Source organism: Tupaia chinensis, unplaced genomic scaffold (assembly GCF_000334495.1).
Source record: "Tupaia chinensis unplaced genomic scaffold, TupChi_1.0 Scaffold000048_1, whole genome shotgun sequence".
Lineage (NCBI taxonomy): Eukaryota > Metazoa > Chordata > Mammalia > Scandentia > Tupaiidae > Tupaia > Tupaia belangeri.
The window spans coordinates 7,235,961-7,244,702 of NW_006159506.1; positions in this window are offsets into that span (position 1 = coordinate 7,235,961).

The window sequence follows — 8,742 nt, forward strand, 5'->3', positions numbered from 1 at the left end:
CAGAGAGACAGAAAGCGAGAAATCACCCCCCAGGGGGGATGGTCACGCTGCAATCCCTTCTCCTCCATTCTCCTCTCAGGATCTTGGGCATGCACGCACACGTGCCTGGCGTGAGTTTTAAGCCACTGGGTCCGGGACACGAACCGCGGTCGACTATGTGGGAGTCCAGCGACATAGTCATTACGCTAACTGCTGGTTCCCCCAATCACATATATCTTTACAGTGTAGAACATTTCTTTTTCCAGCCCGATCACCAAGCGTATCAGTCAAGACAAGATATTACTATACACATCATCAGTAGCAAATAGCTTTTCATTTTCCTGTCAATTAAACATACTTTGTTTTCTTTTTCTTTCCTTATTCCCTTCCCTCCCTCCATCATCCACCCCTATTCTTACTATCTCTAGTATCTACCGTGGCCCTCCCTATTACTATACCTTCCAACCTTTCAGTTTCTGCCATTTTTAAAAGCAAACAAAAAAAAATTGATTGAGACTCTACCACATACTGAAGATCTATCAGTGAAAAATATGTCTCCATGATGAAGGGATGTATAGAGGGAAACACTGCAAAATCAGTGACACACGTGTGCTCGAATAGAGGCAGGCTCTGGTGACATTAGCATGCCAAGGAGAAGCACTGACTTCAACCTTGAATCAATGAGAAGGGAGAGGGAACTATTGGCAAGTGCTTCCAAGAGAATTTCGTGCTCCAGGTGAGTCTTAAGAAACAAGTCAAAGTTAGCCAGAAAAGACTCAAGGGGTATATGTAGGACATCTTTGTGGGCCACGTGTAATGAGCAACAGACATTTGCCAGTTTCCAAACATCTCAGTCACTTGCTGATACGCCAAATTGAAATAGGACAGTGGCTGAGGGGGGGTGCTTCAGGCCAGACAGGTTGCCCAAGGGCTACGGCCCTCACGTTTCAGTAAGATTTGTCCCACTTACATACTGTTTTTTATACCATCAGCTCATCTGGTCCTCTTTGAGACAGACATGATTATCCTCAATGTACAAAGAGTCTGTGAGATCTGCCCAGGTTCCCGCAGCTCTGATGGCTCTGTGATTCACTCCTGTGCCCTTTCTTTGTACCCCATGGCCTCCCTCCAACTCCAGTGTGAATTTTCCAGGAAGCCCAAGGCTTCTGGAATATTCCCTGAGGACAAACGATGTTATCCTGGGAATAAGTGGCTACCAGGCAAGAGGAGCTGGGGCAGATGGTAGGGACAAGTTTGGAGCTTCCTGCCAGCCACGGCATGTACAAGAAGGCAAGGATGGATCCAGCATCTGAGCAGAGGGTCCGCCAAAGGGCGCAGTGGTGGGGTTGTGCTGCTTGAAACCTAGCTCCAAAAGTTTGGATGCTCTTCTGAGCAGTCAGAAGGAGACTTATCTGTAAATCCACGCAAGTTCTGATGGCGCTGAGGTGCTGGGTGTGAGTCTTGCCCATACTACCCTGATACAGCTCACATCACACAGCATTGCCATCTCTTGTTCCTGTCTTCACTCCCCAGATCTTCTGAGTCTAGTAGCTTCTGTGGCATGGGCAAGTACAATGAATAGCAAATGAACTCTGAAAGATGAACCATGCTGCATTGTATCCCAGGCTAAGATAGGAACAGAGTTCAGCTTCCTATCCTGATTCTGTTTAATGTCCTAAACGTGTATTGGCAAATTCTAGGTGTCAAAGACATCAAGGGAGTGACATTCAGTATGGATCCTAGATTCAATTGTCTTTATAGGTGGAAAAGGTTTACAAACAACTGGTATCTGGCTGTTCAATATCCTTAAGTGATTGAAAACTCAGGAAATCGAGTTATTTGTGGAAACACACCAGGAGTAGATCTTGGTCCTCTGTCTGCATAGCCCAGCACAGATGCAGTACTGCCAAGCTGAGCACCTTCTAACTCCTAGGAAGGAGACTCATCGACCACTGAGGAGGTCACTACTCATGGTTACAATCTGATTCATTTAAGGGATATATATGCATATATATTCTCCCCAAAATAATTTAAAAATGTCTTTAGCAGCAAAGGAATGAAGTGATATATATGCATATATATTCTCCCCAAAATATTTTTTAAATGTCTTTAGCAGCAAAGGAATGAAGCTGTGGTGGCATAACTAGAGGAGCATTTTTGGCCTTTACCTTATTTGTTTTTATTGTTTTTGTTTTAGGTTTTTGCCATAGGGCATGTGTGCTCTCCAGAAACAGAGGGAAGTGAGAAATCACCCCTCAAGAGGGATGGCCATGCCACAATCCCTTCTCTTCCATTCTTCTCCCAGGATTTGAGCACACATGCACACGCACCTGGTATGATTTTTAAGTTGCCGGGTCCAGGACTCAAACCTTGGTCAGCCATGTGGGAATCCAGTGCCTTAACCACCACACCACCTGCTGGCCCCCATATTTGGCCTTTTAGATGGAAAATGTCCTCTGAAGTCACTGTGACATAAGGGCCTGCCCAGGGCTACCCACAGCATGGTGTGGCCTTTCAGATGGAAAATTGTCCTCTGAAGTCACTCTGCCGTAAGGGTCTGCCCAGGGCTAGCCCACAGCATGGCGGTTAAGCACTAGGCATTGGGAACCAAATCCTGGGTCGATGACCATAGTTTGAATCTTGACCCCAGAGGTGCAAAAAGTACACCCAGCTTGTGTGCACATGCGTCCCAAATCCTGACAAGATGGAAATAAAAAGAGAGGAAAAAGGATTGTGGTGTGACCACACCCATTGGGGTTACTTTCTCTCTGTGATGAAAAATGGGCACAGGCAAGGTGATGCCAAGCTATTTGATTCACAGAATACTGACGATAGAATGGAAGCTAATTTCTTTCTTGAGCCTTCTGGAATCTGGGTTCTAGAAAAGACAATGATTTCATGTTCTTGTTTGCAGACAAACTAGCACAGAAAACCAAAGACAGTCCTCAGTCGACACTCTACAGGGAGAGGCTGCTGGGGATGGCCCATCCAAGGAAAACGATGCCCCTCTGATGGTCTCCTAGACTCAGCAATAAATCTCAGCCCTGATTCTCTCCCCGTTTTGTGGTCATTGACTGTAAGTCTCATTGACCAGTTTCTATTAATCCCCTTTTCACCAACAAGAGGCTTGTTTTTCAGTCTCTGAGCATCTCTTTATTCTGACTAAGAGTGTGCATGCTCTCTGCAATGAGGGTGGAGCAACCCTGAGGAGCCCACCCTCCCCAGTGCAAGAGGTGGTAGAGGAGGCTTCCTGAAGCAGGGAGTGGAATTGCCCTCCTTAGGAGCCTCACGAGCTGCTTCCTCCTCAAACTGGCTCCAATGAGCTATTTCATGACGCTGCTGTGAAGGGAATGCTTGCAAAACTCTCAGAGGTGCCAAGGAGCTGAGAAAAGCTGGTAAAGAGACTAAACCGGATCCGAGGGCTGCCTATGGAGATTTGGAAGGTCGTGGTGAGGAAGGGGAAGCAGAACAGGAATTGAGGATTCTCAGAAGTCTAGATGAGGAAAGGGCCTTAGCCTTACCAAACCCAGCTGTTTCATTTGACCAATGATGTTATGAGAGTGGGGAGAGGCTCTTGCCTGAGATTGATGATGGAAATGATAGGAAAACTAATTTCAGCTTACTATTCTTTTAACTAGGCTGCTGCTTGACAGTGAAATGGATACTCCAGGGGATAAAGAACTCTTCTTCATTGTTAAAATGTGCATCGGAGCCAAACATCACTCGTAGAAGCATCCATAGCAATGCTATCCTACAATGCGATCTATGTATATAATTTTAAATTTTCTACAAGTTGCAGTTAAATAATAAAAACAATTAACTTTATTAACATATTTTACTTAACTCAGATATCCAAATGTTATTATTTAAACACAGAATCCATTTTTTATATAATTACTAATGAAATATTTTACATTCTACGAACTTGAAATCCGTGTTTCTCTTACACTTAGAGCAAGTCTCAGTTGAGACTAGCTATATTTCAGGTATTTAATAGCCGTGGTCCTGCCGTAGAGTAAGACTAAATACCTGTAATGTCTTATTGCTTGAAAATAGATTCATCTTTATGTAGTCAGCAATATTTAGACACCATGCTAAGCTCTTCAACATTGATGGCTAAGCTAGGGTTTAAGACTGTCTTAATGGGGGACCAGCAGATGGCATAATGGTTACATCTCTGGACTCCAATGTGGTTGACTATGGTTGGAATCCCAGACCTGGTGACTTGAAACTCATACTGGGCTGTGTGTGCTCATGCCAGAAATTCCTATAGGAGGATGGAGGAGAAGCAGTTGCAGCGTGGTCATCCTTCCAATCCCTGATTTCTTGCTTTCTATCTCTTTGTCTCTCCAGTGAGCACATGCACCCTATAGCAAAAATCTCTCTCTCTCAAAAAAAAAAAAAAAAGATATCTTAATGATTGGGGTTGAAGGAACCAAACTGAATAGAACTAGTTTGCTTTCTTTTACCTCCTTTCTTGATCTTTGATAAGGAGGTGTAATTCTGAATTTCTTCATTAAATGGACATAGACATTTATAATTTGACCAGAGTTAGCCTCTTCCTCACCTGGGATGGTAGTATACCAGGTTCATGTCTTGGGTCTTCACAAGTCTTATTGACCAGCTTCTATTAATCCCCTTTTCACTGACCACAAACTACACTCTACATCTTCTGTTTAGAAACAGTTGTTTTAGTTGAGAAATGGGTGACTACAGAAATGGATGCATTGGTATTGAGGCACAGAAACTAGAGGGAGGGCTGCTCTGCTGGGTAGGTCGAGGACTTTGGCTTAGTGATTTTGCAATTAAGAGACAATGAGGGCATGATGGCACCCACCTTATGCTAAAGCTACTGGAGGCTGGAAGATTGTGGCATTAAGTCCATCTCTCTTCTCAATGCACATGATTTTTTGGGACCAGCAGATGGTGTAATGATTACATTGCTGGATTCCCATGTGGTCGACTGTGGTTCGAATCCTAGGCCCAGGGGATTGAAACACACTGAGCATGTGTGTGTGCTTGTCCAAAATCCTGAGAGGAGAATAAAGGAGAAGGGATTGCAGCATGGCCATCCTGTATGGGGGTATTAGTTCTCACTTTCTCTCTCTCTCTCTGTATCTCTGGCGAGTGTACACACCCTATAGCAAAAATCCCTCTAAAAAAAAAAAAAAAAGACAATGAAATTTCCAGTTGGAAATATCCAGCAGCAGATTAAAACTGTGGGCCTAGCAAGGATATCAAACCTGGAGGTACTGTCTCTTAGAAGTACAAGGACTCACAAAGACACAGTAGTGACAGAGAAGCTTAGACAGGCCAGAGTTCAACCATGGGGAACACACACAGTTATGGAGCGGGGCAACCTTCAACTCCACACTTCACTGTCTGAATGTTCTCGAAGCCTCAGTTGCCTCACTCGATGCGGGAACTAGGAGTGTGAGAGTCAGTTATAATCTCTGCTCTTGTGGAACTTGTGGTTTAAACTCAATGAAAAGATCAGGGCATATGAGATGTGGGAGAAAACCCAAAGACCACTTATCCAGTCCTTAATACTCCAGCCCCAAATGTATGCAGCTCCAGGCTGGTCCCTCCAGGGCAAACAGCACCTTTCCATTTGTTTCAGTGCCCTCAGAGATACGAGGACAGACACCAGTTGCCCCGACCTGTACCCTTAACGTTGTATCCACACATAGCACATGTCTTTTCAGCTCACCATTGGACCACTCCTCTGGGGAGCACTCTGAGTCAATGCCTATCTTAAAGTACACAAGTACACAACCCACAAGAGTTCAACCAACTCTGGCTCTGGTGTGGCCTGCAAACACAGGAAGATAACTGCCTCGTACGAGCACACAGCATGTACCAGGCATATGCTCTATTAGATTCTTCCTGGATATTAAACCAATCACGATCTCATTAATCAGTGAAGAGTTTTATCTTCTTTTCCTATAACCCAGGCTTTTCTTAACATCCTCAGCTTCAGTGGCATCATTTTCTTTATTAAATGTATAGTCATTTTACATTGCTCTATTTTATTATATTTCTAGGAGAGCGTAACATGATGGAACCAGCAGATGGCATAATGGTTACATCACTGGACCCTCACTTGGCTGGCTGTGGTTAAAGTCTGGGACCTGGCAGCTTGAAACTCATGCTGAGCACATGTGCGTGTGTGCCCAAAATCCCAAGAGGAGAATGGAGAACAAGGGATTGTGGCGTGGTCATCCCATCTGGGGGGTGATTTCTTGCTTTCTGTCTCTGTCTTTCTGGTGAGCACATGCATCCTAGAGCAAAAATCTCTTAAAAAAAAAAAAGCTTAACATGAGATCTTTACAAAGTTCCAAATGTGCAATGTGTTAGTGGTGACTTTAGGTACATCCGGAGCTGCTGCTTCTTGCTTTTCTGAAATTTTATGCACGTTGATTAGTAACTTCCTATATTCTCTCCTTCCCTTTTGCCCCCAACAACCTCTATTCCACTTTTGATCCTATAAATTTGACTATTTTTTAGATATCTGATGTAAGTGTATTTCTGCGACTTGCTTATTTCATGTAGAATAATATCCTCAAGATTTACATAAAGTTGTCATATAGTACAGAAATTCTTAATTTTTAAAAACTTGCCCAAGGGCATGCACATACACCATAGACAATGAGAAAGAGAAAAGAAAAGTGAGGAAGTGGCCCCCATGAGGCATGGCTATGCTGCAATTGCTTCTCCTCCATTTCTCCTTCCTTTCAGGATTTTAGGCATGCATGCACATGCACCTGGCATGCTTTTCTTTCTTTCCTTTTTACTTTTTTAAGAGAAATTTTTGCTATAGGGTCTGTGCACTCATCAGGGAGACAGAGAGACAGAAAGCGAGAAATCACCTCCTAGGGAGGATGGCCACATCTCAATCCCTTCCCCTCCAGTCTCCCCTCAGGACCTTGGGCACGCACCCACACATGCTCAGCATGAGTTTCAAGCCTCTGGATCCAGGACTCAAACCACGGTCGGCCATGTGGGATTCTAGCAACATAACCATTGTGCCATCTGTTAGTTCCTCCCAGGCATAATTTTCAAGCTGCTGGATCTGAGACTTAAACCTCAAAGTTGGCTATGTGGGATCCAGCTACCTTAACCACCATACTACCAACTGGCCCCCAAGTCCTCTTTTATAAAAGCTGAATAGTATTCCACTGTATTTGTCATATTATTTAATCTATTCATCTATTGATGGACATTTAGTTTGTTTCCACATCTTGACTATTGTGAAGATACAGTTAACATAGGAGAGCTCTTTCAGATCCTGATTTCAATTTTTTTGGATAAATACCCAGAAATGGGATTGCTGAGTCATATGGTAGTTCCATTTTTAATTTTTTTTTTTTTAAAAAACCTTCATACTGTTTTCCATCACAGCTGTGTAAGTCTGCTTCCCACTACCCGTGCGCAAGGGTTCCAAATTCTTCACATCCTTGTCAACATTTGTCTTCTGTCTCTTCTACAAATGGTGCTGGGAAAACTGGATATCCACATGCAAAAGAATGAAATTGGACCCATATTTTACACTGTACATAAAAATCAACTAGAAGTGGATTGTTGATGTAAACATAAAACCAGAAACTGTAAAATACCTAGAAGAAAACGTAGAGCATGGTATGGTTTGGATGTCTCTGCCAAAACTCATGTTGGGACAGTGATCACATAGCATTCGGTGATACTGAAGCCATATGCGAAGGTCCTGAGTTCACATTCCAAGGTTTCCCTGTATACACTGAGTGAACCTACATGCCTGTGATCTGGGCTGACTGGGGCTGGAGATGGCATGTGGTGGGAAGATCTTGTTGGGGGTTCCTCTCTCTTTCAGAATAAGTAAGTAAATAAGTGAAACTTAAAAAAAATTTAAAAATTTATGCTGAAATGTAATCCCCATTGTAACAGTATTAAGAGGAGGGACTTTAAAGAGATGATTGGGCCATGAGCATGGGAACTCATGAATAGATTAATACCATTATCACTGGAGTCAGCCAGTTCTTCAGAGAGAGAACGCGACTTCCTCTTGAAGTCCCTCTTTGACATGCTTCACTTGCTCTTCTGTCTTTCCACTATGGGATGTCATAGCATAATGGTCCTTGCCCAGATGCTGGTCTATCTGCTTTGGACTTTTCAGTTTCCAAAACCGTAAGCTCACTAAGCCTCTATTCTTTATAAATGACCTCAACTATGGTATTCCATTATAGTAACAGAATATTAACTAAGACAGGAGCAAAGATTCCTGGCATTAGTCTTGGCAATGATTTCATAGGTATGATACCAAAATGATAAGCAACAGAAACAAAAATGAACAAGTGGGACTACATCAAACTAAAAAGCTTCTACACAGCCAAGTAAACAGTGACCAGAGTGGGGAACCAGCAGTTAGTGAAATGGCTATGTCGCTGGACTTCCACGTAGTCGACCGGGGTTCGCGTCCCGGACCCGGTGGCTTAGAACTCATGCCGGGCACGTGTGTGTGCATGCCCAGGATCCCGAGAGGAGAATGGAGGAGAAGGGATTGTGGCGTGACCATCCCCCGTGGGGGGGTGATTTCTCGCTTTCTGTCTCTCTGCCTCTCTCTGTCTGTCTGGCGAGCGCATGTGCCCTATAGCGTAAAACACCTCTCCAAAAGAAACAAACAAACAAACAAACAAACAAAACAATGACCAGAGTGAAAGACAACCAGCAGAATGAAAGAAAAGAACTGCAAATTATATATCTGACAAGGGGTTAATATTCAAGACA